General features: G+C 43.3%; 1 protein-coding gene across 1 annotated transcript in view; it reads left to right on the top strand.

Moving 5' to 3' along the window:
• The first annotated feature begins 645 nt into the window (after positions 1-645).
• GPR20 (G protein-coupled receptor 20) overlaps positions 646-15862 on the top strand; it is a 38154-nt gene continuing 22937 nt past the window's right edge. The window contains exon 1 of the mRNA XM_089518971.1: positions 646-756. The gene's annotated coding sequence lies outside the window, so the exon portion shown is untranslated. The remainder of the gene's footprint in view (positions 757-15862) is intronic.

The following is a 15862-nucleotide window of genomic DNA, read 5'->3' as shown; positions in this document are numbered from 1 at the left end:
TGTATATAGGTAGAGATTCGTGAATATAAGCAGACTTGAAAGTCATGATTTAATTAGCGCAATCTGCTGTACTTGAAGGTAGGAAGTTTTTCTTGATACAATGGTACATTTGAAGTACAATAATCTGGAGATTTTAATGATAACAAAAATAATAAAGATATGTTTTTCAAAAATAAAGTTGTGCATTGTAGTCTAGGGGCAAGGTTTTTGCAGAAATGGATTTTTCACCAAAAAGTTGCATGATGTAAAAAAAAAACCCACTATCAAAAATGTGTAAAAATACCTTTTAGATCCCACTCTGGTGGCAAAAACATTTTCATATTATTCACTCTTTCATGTAAAAAAAACAACTGAAGATTTGCATCCCCCTCCCAAAGGGAATGTATCCAGCAAGCCCCCAGCAAACCTCTTTTGCTTTTCCAATGCAAGATAGAGAGATGTGTAACAGAGAAATAAAACACATGCACAGGGCATTACACACACTATTTACTGGCAAGACGCCCCCACACACGCTCCAACATCTCCCAGTCACAAAGACAGTTTCTAAAGCCGGCATATTTATACCTCCCTTCCTGCCTTTTGCCAAAGTTCTTTTGGATGCTCGAAAAAGCACTCTGACGTCAATGTCAAAGTAAACCAAAGAAGTCTGGCTGCTGGAGCATCGGAGTTAGCACTCGGCTGGAGTAAGAGAACTGCCGGCTGACTCTGGGATCTGCAAGCAAAAGCTGGGCTTTCTCAACTGAGCACAAGAGTCAGGTAAGGATGAGGCTGTTCTTTGGACAGAGCAAAAGAGTACAGAAGATTGTTTGTGTGAGCAAAGGAAGGCTTCTCCTCTCTTTCTTTTAAAGGTCAGGTAAGGCCAGTGTGGCATGGTGGTTTGGATACTGGACTATGACTCTGGAAACCAGGTTTGATTCCCAGTTTAGCTATGAAACCTACTGGGTGACCTTCGGCAAGTCGCATACTCTCAGCCTCAGGGGAAGGCAATGGCAAACCTTTTCTGAACAAATCGTGCCAAGAAAATCCCATGATAGCTTTGTCTTAGGGTTGCTGTAAGTTGGAAATGAGGCATACAGTACAACAACAACAAAATAGTCTAAAGGCACCTGATCCCATCTGATCTTGGATGCAAAGCAGGGTCAGCCCTAGTTAGTACTTGGATCGGAGACCACCAGCAAATACTAGGTGCTGTAGGTTATATTTCAGAGGGAGGAACTGGCAAAACCACCTCTGAGTATCCCTTGCCTAAGAAGACCCAATGAAGTGCATGGGGTTGCCATAAGTCAATAGGTGACTTGAAGGCATGTACACACATACACAAAGTGACTGTAGAAAGGTATTTCTATCATTGGTGTGCAGACAACAACCAAGCTGGTGTGAATCCATTAAATGTTTTGTGTGTGTGTGTGTGTGTGTGTGTGTGTGTGTGTAGACGGACATAGTTTTAGTAGAGTGGTGAGATTTACAGAAGACCAAGAGAGCTGTTGGAGATCAATCATATCATAATGAGAAATGCCCTAAGATCTGGTGGAATGGTGACTTAGCTATCTTAAGAGCATGCTTCTCATGGGGTGCTTAAAATTGTGAGATAGATAACAAAGCTAAAATTAGCTGCTATTATTATTATTATTATTATTATTATTATTATTATTATTATCATTATTATCATTGGCAAAAAATGTTTAGAAACATTGGGCAATTTTTTGATGAGCGAAATTTGACCAACACTATTATAGGGTTAAACCTTTTGTCAAAGGAGGGTTAATAATGTAATAATCAATGTCAGGTGGGGAAACAGCCACAAGAGTATTTGTCTGTGATCAGTTCGAATCTTCTTTTTGGAATGCAGAAAGGGAGATTGGGGAAAGTTGCTGCTGGTAATTTCTCTGAGATCAACAACACGGCAAGAAATGCAACCCTAGATATGTGTGAGGAGCTGAGTGCACTATAGTTTTTGATGTCATCTAGTCTTAAGGGAGGTTGTCCTAAACATTTGGTTAACTCCAGAAACAGTCTACATCATTGTCATAGGCTGTGGTGGCCATGTGCTTTTTGTTAAGCTAATAGAAGTTCACAGACAGAGACAGAAGGAAACAGGGGGGAAGGAGAGGATTTTAAACTGATTAATCAACATTCTTGTTTGCATGCTGGGGAATTAGAAGGCAGATAAAATCATTCATAAATAAATAAATGGCACCCTGCCCCATGTATTGAAAGAACATGCAAATAAGTCATACACTGCTAACATATCTGGCAGATACACCATTCTCCCCTTTGCCATCCACATGCTGTATGAATGTCTGACTTTTCCACAAAAGGGGAATGCAAGTGCACCCCACCCCTTCTGATGTGCCTGGTATGCATTATCTGTGAGGATTGGGCATAGAACTTGCAGCATAGAGAAAGGGTACCCCATAAAGGCCTCCAACTCCCCCCCTCACAAAAAAAATTATGGCACATGGAGAGGTCCATGTGAATTCCCCCATGGTTGTGCCTTAGCTCTGTCCACATTTAGATTCCAAGGAGCACCATTCAATGCATGTTGATGAATTGTTAACTGAGGCTGTATCTGCACTGCAGAAATAATGCAGTTTGACACCGCTTTAACTGCCATGGCTCAAGGTTACGGAATTCTGAGATTTGAAGCTTTGTGACATGTTTAGACTTCTATGTCAGAGAGCTCTGGTGCTGCAACAAACAGCAAATCCTAGGATTCCATAGGGTGGAACCATGGCAGTTAAAGCAGTATCAAACTGCATTATTTCTGCAGTACAGATGGAGCCTGAGATTGTGTTGTAAGGTGATAGAGATTGCATTTCAGTTACCAGTTCCCGGTAGCAAAATGAGCCCCAGGGAGCCCCCATTGCACAGCCCAGGTTCCTAACCATTGGTTCCACCTGCAAATGAATACACTGAATGTGGCCACAGAGGTTTTCTTGGACAAGGTGAAAAAACATGATGGCAGCATGATTCCATTCCATTCCATGTAGAAAAAGCTGACAGACCACAGCTCTCTTCTCCAGCACTTTCCCACCAATTCCAAACTCTACTACCTGTGATGTCTGCCTCCCTCTGGCCAGTGGTAGGAATGACACTATATTGACACTTGTGACCTAGTTGAGAGGAGAAAAATCGATAAATAGATCCCATGTGCTCAGTCATTTGTATCGACATCTCAACTCACATGAAAAATTACCCAGATCATAGGTGTGCAGGGATAGTTCCATTCCTCCACCATGTAAAGGGATATGTACTATATACAAAGCAGCTCTTCAGGTACTGCCAGAGCTTAAGAAAGTTACTTTTAGGGCTCTGGTTCCCAGAATTCCCTAGTGGCCATGCTGGTTGGTTGGTTCTGGACATTGTTCCTGCTCCTAGGCACTATCTGACCCCTGCCATAATTTCGGAAAACAGTAAAATGCATGCTAAATAAAAACTGCTTATGAAAGAGATCTGGCATATACAGAAGAATGTAAAAATGAAACAGTTGGAAGCTTTAATAGATGCCAGTATTTTTTAAAAAAATATTTTACACTTCCCACTTCCCTGAAAAGTGAGATATTTCAGGCAATACGCCAATTAACAAAGTTTCTGACAAAGAATCTCTTTTTTACAAAATCTTCGTATGCTTGCTCAGCCGCCTCTTTTCTCCTGGTCATCTATCTATCTGGAAATTATTTAGCAGCATCAACACTGATAGGATGATGAAGGAGGGCTGGACAAACACCTTCAGTGTCAGGTTGCAGCAGTGCGTCTGCAATAATCAATATAATAAAACTTGAACTGGGTAAGAATGGGATTCTGCTCTAGTCCATCCGACTGTAGCAATGCACACCTACCTACAACAAGCAACGTAAAAGGCATCTGCCTCCAGAATCCCTGAGCATGCATGAATAGCAATACAGAAAGAAATGGAGAGACCATCCTGCCTCTCCATGTACTTCTCAGCATGATTTTTAAAAGTGCATAAACCTGTATATCAAAAAAAAAAAAAAAAAAAGAAAAGAAAAGAAAAGAAAAGAAAAGAAAAGAAATTATTTAAAAAGTGAATGCTGGCAAAAGAAAAGGTCATCCCTGGATGCATTTTGGAAGAGGCCTTCAAGTGGTCTCAAGAAGATTCCAAATGTTTTTGTTTACTTATGTACAGTTTACCCAATATGCTTGGTCCATTTCTCCTTGTTGCGCTGTGCTTTCAAGTCATTTCTGACTTCTGCTGACCCAAGACATGAGCTTATCATGGGATTTTTGTTGGGGTGGTGAAACAGAACATACCCTGATAATTTTCTTGGCATGATTTCTTCAGAAGAGGTTTGTTTTTGCCTTCCTCTGAGGCTGAGAGAGCATGACTTGCCAAAGGCCACACAGTCAGTTTCCGTGGCCAAGTAGGGATTCGAACCCTATGCTGGCAATCTTGATTCATTTTGTTTTGAGTGAAAAATTTCTTGAACCATGTGGAATTGCTCATCTTTTTTGAAGTGTAGGAATCTATCCATATTATCTCCATGTTATTTCTACCTCTGGTACCAACATTTCTAAATAAATAATAAATAAAACTTTTATTTATACCCCACTTTTTGTTAAAACTTCTGTTAGAGAAGTAAAACACAGGATCATGTCTACTTTGTTAACTGAGCTATATCTGCACTACACAGCACTGGAAACTTATGATTTTTGTTACTCATATTTATTTTACAAAATCCAATTGGAAATTTGCAGATTGCTAAAAACAAGAGGATACACAAGGTGGATCTGCTCCACTTAGGAATATATTTGGCACTGCAGGGATGGAGGGTTTGCAGCTGGGTGACTTTTTTAAACCACCAAATGGAAGAGAAATCAACAAGAAACTGGCTTGACCCAAGAGGTGCATTGCATAATGCGCTGCAGTACAAATGAAATGATTGTCGGAAACAATATGTAACTACCAGGAATTTGAAGAAATCCTGCTTTTTTCCCCTTTGAGGCTCAGTAATATAAATTTTCTAACATCAAAACTGATTAAACATTTCACATACACTGTTTATCTTATCTTTGGGAAAACTGGGGGAATCATACCACATCTGTACTGCAGAAATAATGGAATGTGACACCGCTTTAACTGCCATGGCTCAGTGCTATGGAATCCTGGGATCTGTAATTTGTTATGGCACCAGAATTATTTGAGAGTCAAGGATAAATATCTCACAAAACTACAGATCCCAGGATTCCATAGCATTGAGCTATGGTAGAAAAGGTGGTGTCAAATTGCATTATTTCTGCAGTGCAGATGGAGCCAGAGATAGAGAGAGAGAGAGAGAGAGAGAGAGAAGTCCCCACACAATTAAAGCACTTCATTCCACTTTAAACAGGGTGCAATCTAAATGTGAGCAGAGCATGGTTCACACTACATTTGCCTCGATCGCATTTTCATGTTGTAAAATATTGCACTTTCTTTTCACATTTACTAATGAATTGATTCAAAATGGACCCCCTTTAGCTGGCCAACAAACTTAAAGGGCAAATTTTAATCTATTCTGATCCGCATCACATTCACACTTGCACTGAACTGATTTACTGGAAAAACGATAATCAAAAAGAAGCATGTTAAATAGGTCTAGTGCAGCCCTCCCTTGCCAAACCGCTTCAGCGATTCGGCTCAAGTGCGAACAAGGGTCATTTAAACCATTTCAAATCTTTTAGAAAACCAGTTTATAATGTAGTGGGAATGAGGCCTGCTTTAACTGCCATAGCTGCTTTAACTGCCATAGCTGCTTCCTATGGAACCCTGGGGTTTATAGTTTGCTGGGGCACTAGAGCTTTCTGGTTGAGAATTCTCAGTGCTGCTCCCTAAAGTGCCAGTCCCAGGATTCCATAGGATATTGGCATGGCAGTTAAAGTGGATTCATAATGCCACAGTGGTTTAGTGTGAAAGGACCCAAAGAGAGAGGAAGGAAAGAAGGAAGGTGTAAAAATGGGATGGATAGATATATAAATAGGTGGATGTGGAAGGGAATAGTTGTGGCCCCAACCACTTTTTTCCTCTATTCCATCCACGTTGGGCAACTATGTACCAGGTTTGGAAACTTCAGCTTATTCAAAACATGGCAGCTAAATTAGTTATTGGTACATCTAGGAGTGAGCGCATCGCACCAATAGTAAAATCCTTCCACTGGCTGTCAGTTAGGCGGGATATAAACCGCCATATAGTACGTATAGGATACGTACTAGGGTTAGGAAGGGGCGGTGCTTCCGCACCCCCCTAACCCTAGTACGTATCCTATACGTACAAGATGGCGGCGCCCCTTCCACATGGGCGCCGCCATGTTTACGTATCGGACGCTGAGCGTCCGGACGTGTCTCAGCCTTTATGATGCAGTGAGTGCGCCCCGGCGCCTCGCTACGTCACAAACGCGACTGAAAAAGAAGCTCCATTTTGGAGCTTCTTTTTCAGTCCGCACGGGAGCCGCGCCGTCTGAAGGCTCCGGCTCCCCCATGGACCTACCGGCGGCGGCGGCAGACCGCCGCAAAGCGGTGGTTTGTACCCCGCCCAAGTTTCCAGATAAAGTACAAAGTGGGGATTATTGCCTTTAAAGCCCTACATGGTTGGGTCCAGGTTATCTCAAGGATCACCTTCTCCTACATAATCCTCCTCATACACTCTGGTCCTATTGGAGGCATCTACTTCTGACATCCAAAACTAGGCTGACTGTTACCCAGAAGACATTTTCTTTGGCCACCCAAACACTGTGGAATGATCTGCTGGAAGAGATTTGTCAACTCGAGATACTGTCTGAGTTTAAATTAGCAGTAAAGACCAGCCCTTTCCAGCAGCCCTATCTAGATTATTTTTAAATAATTTTATGATTTTCAAGTATTTGTTGATAGATTTTAATAAGTATTGGTTTCATAGGGCTTTATAAATATTTTGGTGTGGCATAGTGGTTCAAGCATTGGACTACAATGCTGGTAACCAGGGTTCAAATCCCAGCTTGGCCATGAAACCGACTTGGTAACCTTGGGCAAGTCACACCCTGTCAGCCTCAGAGAATGGCAATGGCAAACCCCATCTGAAGAAACTTGACAATAAAACCCCATGATAAGTTTGCCTTAGGGACACCATAAGTTGCAAATGACTTGAAGGCACACAACAAAGAACAAAGTATGTATAAAACATGTATATGGTTTTATATGTGTTGTGATATTTGTTGTTGTTCTCTGTCTCAATCCACAGGGAGAGGCACATAAGAAATAAATAAATTGTTGTTGTTGTTAATTACCTGTCTCTGTCCTGCAACAGCTTTCCCCAGAAAGAAATCTGCCTAAAGAGGAAAAACATTTTCCCTCTACTGATCTAGGCTACAAATACAAAAACTCCTTCAAAGAAAACATTACTGTTCCTATCAGTTCTTAGGAGTGAGTGGGGTACTGGATTTAGGTCATCCCAAGCATCACCTTCATTCCCAAATTGTTGACATTTACAGCTTTTCTAAAAGGGTGGCATATGTATCAGGGTCTGTTTCTTTAATCTACTTAATCATTTTTTAAAATGCATATTCTGCTTATTTTCTTTTCTTTGAGCCATTGTCATGGATGGCAACATGTCTTTGCATTGCTTCAGTGTACATTTAACTTAGCTGTCACTTGAAGTGTTTGAAAATCATGAAATAAATAGTTTAGAAAGAAATCAATCTCCTGGACAGTTTTTCCAAGATGATCTGGAAGATTTCTGGGAAGACTTGCGTGTTTTACTACATGAAAGTTGTAGCGGGCTGGAAAAGGTTTGCTATCTCTACAGTCATGAAATATAAATTGGCCAGTCTAGACTAATTCACACAAACACCCTTTCACGACATTTCCCTGAAGCCGACAGTGATGCAATTCAACATGCCAATGTGTCTTGACTAAGAAGTGTATTAGTAGGGTTGCCAAGTCAGCATGATCCCAGGACCTGACACCTTGGAAAGACCCCTTGGGATATCAGCATGACACATTATCAAGCATTGACCACATTTGAACTGCCTCTGGCATTCAAATAAAAGTACAGTGCTCTGCTGGGGTTTGGTTCCATGATCCATCATGGATACAAAATCCATGGATGCTCAAGCCCTGTTACAAATAAAAGGGCAAAATCAAGGTTTTCTTTTTAGAATTTATTTTTAAACAAATATTTTCAAGCTGTGAATGGTTGGATTCATGGATACAGAATCCTTCTGACCTTGGCTATGGAGTGCCAACTGTGCCAACATACCTTCACGGATGGTCAAACTGCATTACATGCAATGGGGTAGTAAAATGGTGTCCCTTATATAAAATCAAACTTTGCTTTTTGGAATTTTTATTTTTAAATTTTTTCAATGAATGGATGGTTGAATATGTGGATACAGAATCCATGAGTACAGAGGGCTAACTGTACCAACATATCTTCTTTCATCTTTCTCATTCTATAAGGAAGAAAAGCCATGATAAATAGTTCTGGGGAGGGATCTGTAGTTCACTAGTAGAGCACACACCTTGTATGGGGAAGGTCTTAGATGCAGTTTTTGGCATCTCCTATTAGGAGTACCCTCAGGCAGAAGATCAGGTGGGGACAAAATATGGCTCTTCCAATGTTGCAGGTCTGTAACTTCCAGCAGCCCTAACTCTTTTAGCCAATGGTGAGGAATGCTGGAAGTTTCAGTCCAACAACTTCTGAGTGGTCCATATTTTGCCCATCTTGTAGTAGATGGAGTGGGGGGAGCACTAACTGAGAACCACAGTCAATCAGAATGGAAAATCCTTTGTCCTCCCTGTTATGTATTATGTATTTCATTTGCAGGTTAAAAACAAAAGTATGAAAAGATGCTTTTGGGGAGGATTCTAGGAGTTATGCTCTTTAAAAGTCACTTTTCCAAACTCTGATAAAGTTATGTCATGAAGCATTGCAGAAATTTAAATATTACACTGGTCTGAGTTTGTTTCAAACTTGGATGGATGCTAGTTGAGTGTCTTCCATATTCTGTTGCCATTCTTCATTGTTGCTTTGACCAGTTCTTTCTAGCAATAGAGAAGTGAGTAATGCATTTTATAAATAAATAACATAGCCATGCAAGAAGCATGAGAGTATTCCCAAAATACACACACATACATTGACTGACGTTATGATATGTTTCTTTCCTGTGACTAAGTGCAGGTTCACTTAAAAGCATGAGCATGGTGACTTAACACATTCCATAGCTGAGTCGGCTGCTGAATGTAGTGTTAAAAGAAATTGAATTATTTTCCCGCGGGATAAGCTTCTGATGTGGGATTGTGACACATTCACACCCATGAGTCATCCCTTGATGCTGCGGTCATCATGAGGAAATGAAGCAGCAGCTAAGGTGTTAATAGCAGTGCCTGGAACTAACTAATTGAAATCAGTTATGCTAGCAATTAAGTTAGAGGTTATCTAACAAATTGTTATTGTTGTGTGTCTTCAAGTTATTTCTGACTTATGGCAACTTTAAGGAGCTTATTGCATGCACATTTAACTTACTTGCATCCTAATGGGATGCAGCCAGGATGCGGGATGCACCATCAATTCTGCTGGCCGAGTACAACCCGGCTGCATCCTGGGTCCCAGGCATGCTTCAGAGGTTGCTTTTCAAAGCCAGGAGTTTTCCTACTTGAAAAAGCAGCCTCTAAAGCACTCCTGGGGCCCGAATGCAGCCGGGCTGGTGGAATCAGCGGTGAATTACATGTGATAATTCCTGCCTGCATCCCGCACCCCAACTTAAATTTCCATGCAATAACCTCCTTTTACCATGGTATGTTTCTACAGAGGGGGTTTGCTATTGCTGTCCTCAGAGCCAAGGAGAGTGTGACCTACCCCTGGTCATCCAGTGAATTTTCATGACCAAGATGGGATTTGAACCCTGGACTCCAGAGTCATATTCCAGCAATCAAACCACTACACCATGCTCTAACAAAAAGGACAGTTTAATTAAACTTACTTTTAAACTTCTTTGATTATATCCTGCCTTAGCACTAAAGCCTCAAGGCAATTAAGGGCCTGAACAGACCGGCCAAAATAAAGCTGCTTTGGGTCACTTTGGAGGTATGCTGTTTAAATGATGCACGTGTCCTAAGAGGATGGAAGCTGTGTCAAAGCACACTAAGGACTGGAGCACAGCTTTGGTGCAGCTTCTGGACTCGTAAGATGTGTGTGTCATTTAAACAGCATACCTTCAAAGTGACTCGAAGCAGCTGTTCGGACCCTAAGTATAAATGTTATGTGGGGGTCCCCAAATTTTTTTTAAAAGCACCCTCAAAGCCCCATTTTGAAAACCAGCCTCACAACAATCAAGAAAAAGAGATCCAAGTTTGGGAGCTACCACAAAGGAGTCCCTTTCAGCAGCTGCCAGCCTAATAAGTCTCAGATGGCAAAGAGATGCTGAAACAGGACTCAAAAGGAGATCTAAACAAGCAAGCAGGATATGAAGTTGGAGGCTTTCATGGCTGGCATCCATAGTTTTTTGTGGGTTTTTCAGGCTATGTGGCCATGTTCTATAAGAGTTTATTCCTGATGTTTTGCCAGCATCTCTGGCAGGCATCTTCAGAGAAAGCAAGCAGGAGTAGAACCATAGCTTGGAAGATGGACTACAGAGCCCAGAATCCCTCAGCCAGCAATAGTAATCCAGGTTAGATACTGCTGAGGCATGACTGTAGCTAATTTATCTCCCTCTCAGAGTCTGTTAAAGTTTGTTGTGATGCTACCAGGATACTCAGACGCAAAGCTGAATGAAGAACCACACCTGGGAGAACTTTGCAAAGGGTTCAAATCCTTGCTCAGTCATGGAAATGCACTGGGGGACCTTGGGCGAGTCACATTCTTTCAGCCTCAGAGGAAGTCAACAGCAAATCTCCTGTGAACAATCTGTTGATGAAAACCCTCTGATATCTTCTCCTTAGAATCATAGAATCATAGAGTTGGAAGAGACCGCAAGGGCCATCCAGTCTAACCCCCTGCCATGCAGGAAATCACAATCAAAGCATCCCTGTAAATCAGAAATGACTTGAAGACTCGCAACAACAACAGCTCTGCCTTTTCTGGAAGGTGCCTGAATCCAGCAATGTCTAGAGGATCATCTGATCCCCAGCCCTTGGTATATAGGAAATAAGAACAGGTTCGCATCTGTTTCTCAGGAAACTGCTCAGTGCTTGGATGTTAGATCTGATAGAGTTTAATTTAATTCCATGCCCTCTTGAAAATATTCCCACACTCCTCTTCCAAGCTTCTCACCTCAAAACAAATTGCAGAACAGGAAAAATGAAATCTCATCACTCAGAGAAAGTAGTGGAGGCTGAGCACTCCACTAAGCACATTCCAGAGGTCTTGGCAAGTCCCTCTTTCCCTGCCAAATTCCTCTGGGAATGAAATTTCTGCAAAATGTGGGTGGTAAAGGTTTTAAAGGCCAATTTTCCTAGTTTTTGGTGGGTATTTCGGGCTATGTGGCCATGTTCTAGAAGAGTTTCTTCCTGACCTTTCGCCAGCATCTGTGGCTGGCATCTTCAGAGAATGCTTGCCTGGAAAAAGTTGGGTGTATGTGTGTTTGTGTGTATACACACACACACTGTGTGAGCCTGGGAATGCAGAAGTGATTTGCATGTGTATTGTTCTGGGAGGGTAATGCAAAAGAGGATTAGTGTCTGCTAATCGGTGATCATTATCTGCTGGGAAAGCCCCTGACTCTGAGTGGTTTCCCATTTTCATTTGCTGAGTCCTCATTTTGCTATTTCTCAGGACTGGTAGCCAAATTTTGTTCAGTTTAAGAGTTTCTTTTTTCCGGTTGAAATTATCCAGATGTTTGTGGATTTCAATGGCTTTCCTGTGCATCCTGACATGGTAGTGGTCCGCATGGTCCAGAATTTCAGTGTTTTCAAACAGTATTTTATGCCCAGGGTGGTTTGTGGCATGATTTACCCTAGAGTTTGGAGACATTCGGTTTTTAGACTAAGGGCCTATACAAACTGGGAGAAAGGGACAGACATGGGCTGCCCCTTTCTCCCCCAGATTGTGGCTCTTTTCTCTGCTATTGCTGAGGTGCCATAAGCACCCTGGAGCAGCACTGTGACATCGCTCATGCACCACACCATTTGGATGCAGTGCCCGAGCCATGTCACCGTCACACATGCCGTGTAAGCGACGCACCAAGATGGCACCCGTGGCACACCAATATGGCACCTGCAGCACGCAGTAGTACTCAGGAATATGCGGACGCTCCACTCTCCCATGCCCTACTTTCGGCCGCAGGCCAGCGCAAAGCACTGGTCTATACTGGGCCTAAGTTCTCGAAACCCCTAGTGGTCCTGCTGGTTGAAGATACTGGGAGCTGTAGTCCAAATTTTTCTCATCCTTACCATATGATTTGCCACAAATTTTTAGGGGCAGAAAAATGGACCTTAATAATCTCATAATATAGATGTTGAACAGGTGAAGCCCTGACATTCAGTGATAAGGTTTGCTTCATTTATTGATTTGTGCCCCTAACAGGGCTGTAGAATCATAGTACAGAACAATACAGGAATGAAGGCTTTGTTGCCAAAGTAACTTTTGGAGGAAATGCACAAATCATGACAGATGCTTCTCCCACCCAGGCACTCAGGTTAACAATAAACATAACAATAAACATAGTTCACTCCCCAGTCCAATTTTAAAGAATGTATTGACACTGTAGAAATAAAGCAGCTTGTTGTTGCTGCTGCTGCTGTTATTGTGTGCCTTCAAGTCATTTCTGACAATATGGCAACCCTAAGGCAAACTATCACAGAATTTTCTTGGGAGGTATCTTCAGAAGGAGCCCTGGTGGTGCAGTGGTTAAATGCCTGTACTGCAGCCATTCACTCAAAACCACAAGGTTGCGAGTTCAAGACCAGCAAAAGGGCCCAAGCTCGACTCAGGCTTGCACCCTTCCGAGGAGGTGGCTAAAATGAGTACCCAGACTGTTGGGGGGCAAATTAGCTTACTTGCTAATTAGCTTACTTGCTGTTCACCGCTATGATCTTTGGAATAGTGGTATATAAATAAAACAAATTATTATTATTAGAGGGGGTTTGCCATTGTCATCCTCTGAGGTTGTGAGAGTGTGACCTGCCCAAGACCACCAAGTGGGTTTCCATGGATGAGTGGGACTTTGAACCCTGGTCTCCAGACTCATAGTCCAATACTAAAACTACTACACCATGCTGGCTCATGACACCACTGTGACTGTCATGACTCTGTCCTACAGATTCCTGGGAGTTGTAGGCTGGGGAGGCACCAGAGCTCTCTTGCAGAATAACTCACCAAACTACAAATCCCAGGATTCTGAAGGATAGAGTCGTGGCAGTTAAAGTGGTGTCAAACTGCTTTATTGTTGCAGTGTGGATATACAATCATAGCAACACTTTGAGGCAGGCCAGGCCAAGATGTAACAGCTAATCTATGACCATTCATCAAACTTCATGGTTGATTCAAGATTCAAATCCAGGTCTCTCCTGTTTAACTCTGACATGTAGACTCTGTATCTGGAGCCTTAGGATACCCCCAGCATATTGCTTAATAACAACTGAGTTTGTATTTTTTTTTATTTTATTTTATTATTTTTTTTTTTGTAAGCAGAGGAAATGTATTTTAAGTAACGTCACTCATTTCTTTGGAAAAGCCATTACTGCTGGCGACTGACTGGGTTCCAGCTGCCATTTGTTTCTGCCCTCTGATGGCTCCTTGGTGGTTCCCATGTGGCTTAGGGAGCCATGGGCAGATCATGTGTTGTCTTCCCTCTGGCATCCATCAAAGAGGCAGTGTGATACCCTGGGAAACCTGCCTGTCTTTGGCAAAGTCTCAACAACCAGCCAGAAACTTTGCAGCTGTTTGTCACTCATTTCCTTTTTTCGAAAGCAGGACTTGAAATCATATACTCTTCCAGATGTTATTGGACTCCAGCTCCCAGCAATCCTCATCCTTGCCTGTGCTGGCTACAGCTACTGGAAAACGTAGTCCGACAACATCTTAAAGGTTTCGTGATTCCTTTATTGTCAACATCAGTTTATGGCAACTTTATGAATGAGAGACTTTCAAGGCCTCCAGTCATCAGTTGACCTGTTCAGGTCTTGCTAGTTTAGGGCTATGGTTTTATTTGGGCTCATTCACACTACCAAAAAAATCGGTTCTGAAACCGATTCAATCACGTGAAGTTCATACTCGCCCCGAATCTCACACAAGCGAATCCGAGGCTTGCACACCCGTTCCGTGGTAAATGGCCCCTAGCGCGGTGTTCTTGAAATCGGTGCAAATACCGTTTCTTTTTAAAAACCCCGGGTCCTGGGAATGAGAACTTGGCCTCGATCACGATCGAGGCAAATTGAGGGAGGGATTTAGGTCAGAGGGTGGGCAAAGGGCAAGGCATTTCCTCCCCTCATCGGAGGGGAGGGGGAAGAGGAAAGAGCCCTGGGAAGAAGGGCTGCTGCTGGGCAAGGAGCAGGCAGGGCTCCTGGCGCCGGGAGGAAGGGGATGCTCTCCTCCTCCTCCTCCTCCTCTTCCTCCTCCTCCTGCTGTCCTGCTGGCCCCTGCTCCCTCCGGGGCCGTTCAAGGCCGCCTCTCTTGCTGGGGGACTTGGCCAACCCCAGGAGGGCACATTCCATGCCCACGGAGGCAGCCACTTCCAGCCTGGAGCCTGGCACCCAGAGAGGGGCTCCCCTGAGAGCCAGCCTGGCAGCCAGGGGATGGCGGGAGGAGGAGGAGGAGGAGGAGGGTCGCTGGCCAGGCAGCAGCAGGCCTCCAGCAGCTGAAGCAGGGAGAGAGATTCCTCTGTGTGTGTGTGTGTGTGTGTGTGTGTGTGTGTGTGTGTGTGTGTGTCAGAGGGAAAAGGGGGGGTGCTCTACTTCCCGCTCCCGCAGCCTCCCCATTGCTCTTCTCCCTCACGATCCCAAGGCTGGAAGGGATCCCCAAGGGACATCCAGTCCAACCCCCAATCAAAGCAACAACCCCCCCCCCTTTTCAAGCAGCCTCTTTTGACAATCTATGCGCATTTTTTGGGGGGTGACATGCCTGGGATGTAGGGAAATGGATGTAGGAGAAGCACCCTCTTTTGACAATTTATGCACATTTTTGGGGGGTGACATGCCTGGGATGTAGGGAAATGGATGCAGGAGAAGCACCCTCTTTTGACAATTTATGCGCATTTTGGGGGGGGGGTGTGACATGCCTGGGATGTAGGGAAATGGATGCAGGAGAAGCACCCTCTTTTGACAATTTATGCGCATTTTTGGGGGGGTGACATGCCTGGGATGTAGGGTAATGGATGCAGGAGAAGCACCCTCTTTTGACAATTTATGCGCATTTTTGGGGGGGGGGGTGACATGCCTGGGATGTAGGGAAATTCCCAATTGATCCCATGAGGTCACTCTCTCTCAGCCTCAGTGGAAGGCAATGGCAAAGTGTAAGCAGGAGAAAAGAGTTCAGCAGAGGAGGAAGCTACAATAATGTTGCAAAAGACCTCACAATCAATGTTACATTTTTAAACAATTTGTTTGGTGAGGAAAAGGAAAGCTAAAATGTTGCTTTTAAAAGCAAAAAAAAAAAAAAAATGCATGGCAATCCCATCCTTTGCCTGGGACAGGAGCAGATCTGACCCAAAAGCCCACAGGTTTATAAAAATAAGAGAGAGAGAGAGAGAGAGGCATCTCTCTCCCTGCTTCAGCCGCTGAAACCCCTGTGCCTGGCTCTTTAAAAAAGGAGGACACTTTCCCCGATGCCCTGCAAACGTCACCATGATGATAGCTTGATTGGCAGCGGCCACCTCGCCAGCAGACTTGAATGCATTCGATTTCTGAATTTGCAGGTCAAAATGCATTCGATTTCAAATTTGTAGTGGGCACTTGGTAA

Source organism: Sceloporus occidentalis, unplaced genomic scaffold, assembly GCF_023333645.1.
Source record: "Sceloporus occidentalis isolate IW3139 unplaced genomic scaffold, rSceOcc1.0.p SCAF_3, whole genome shotgun sequence".
NCBI classification, from domain to species: domain Eukaryota; kingdom Metazoa; phylum Chordata; class Lepidosauria; order Squamata; family Phrynosomatidae; genus Sceloporus; species Sceloporus occidentalis.
The sequence above is the reverse complement of the archived record's forward strand: the minus strand, read 5'-3'. Positions and strand labels throughout refer to the sequence as shown.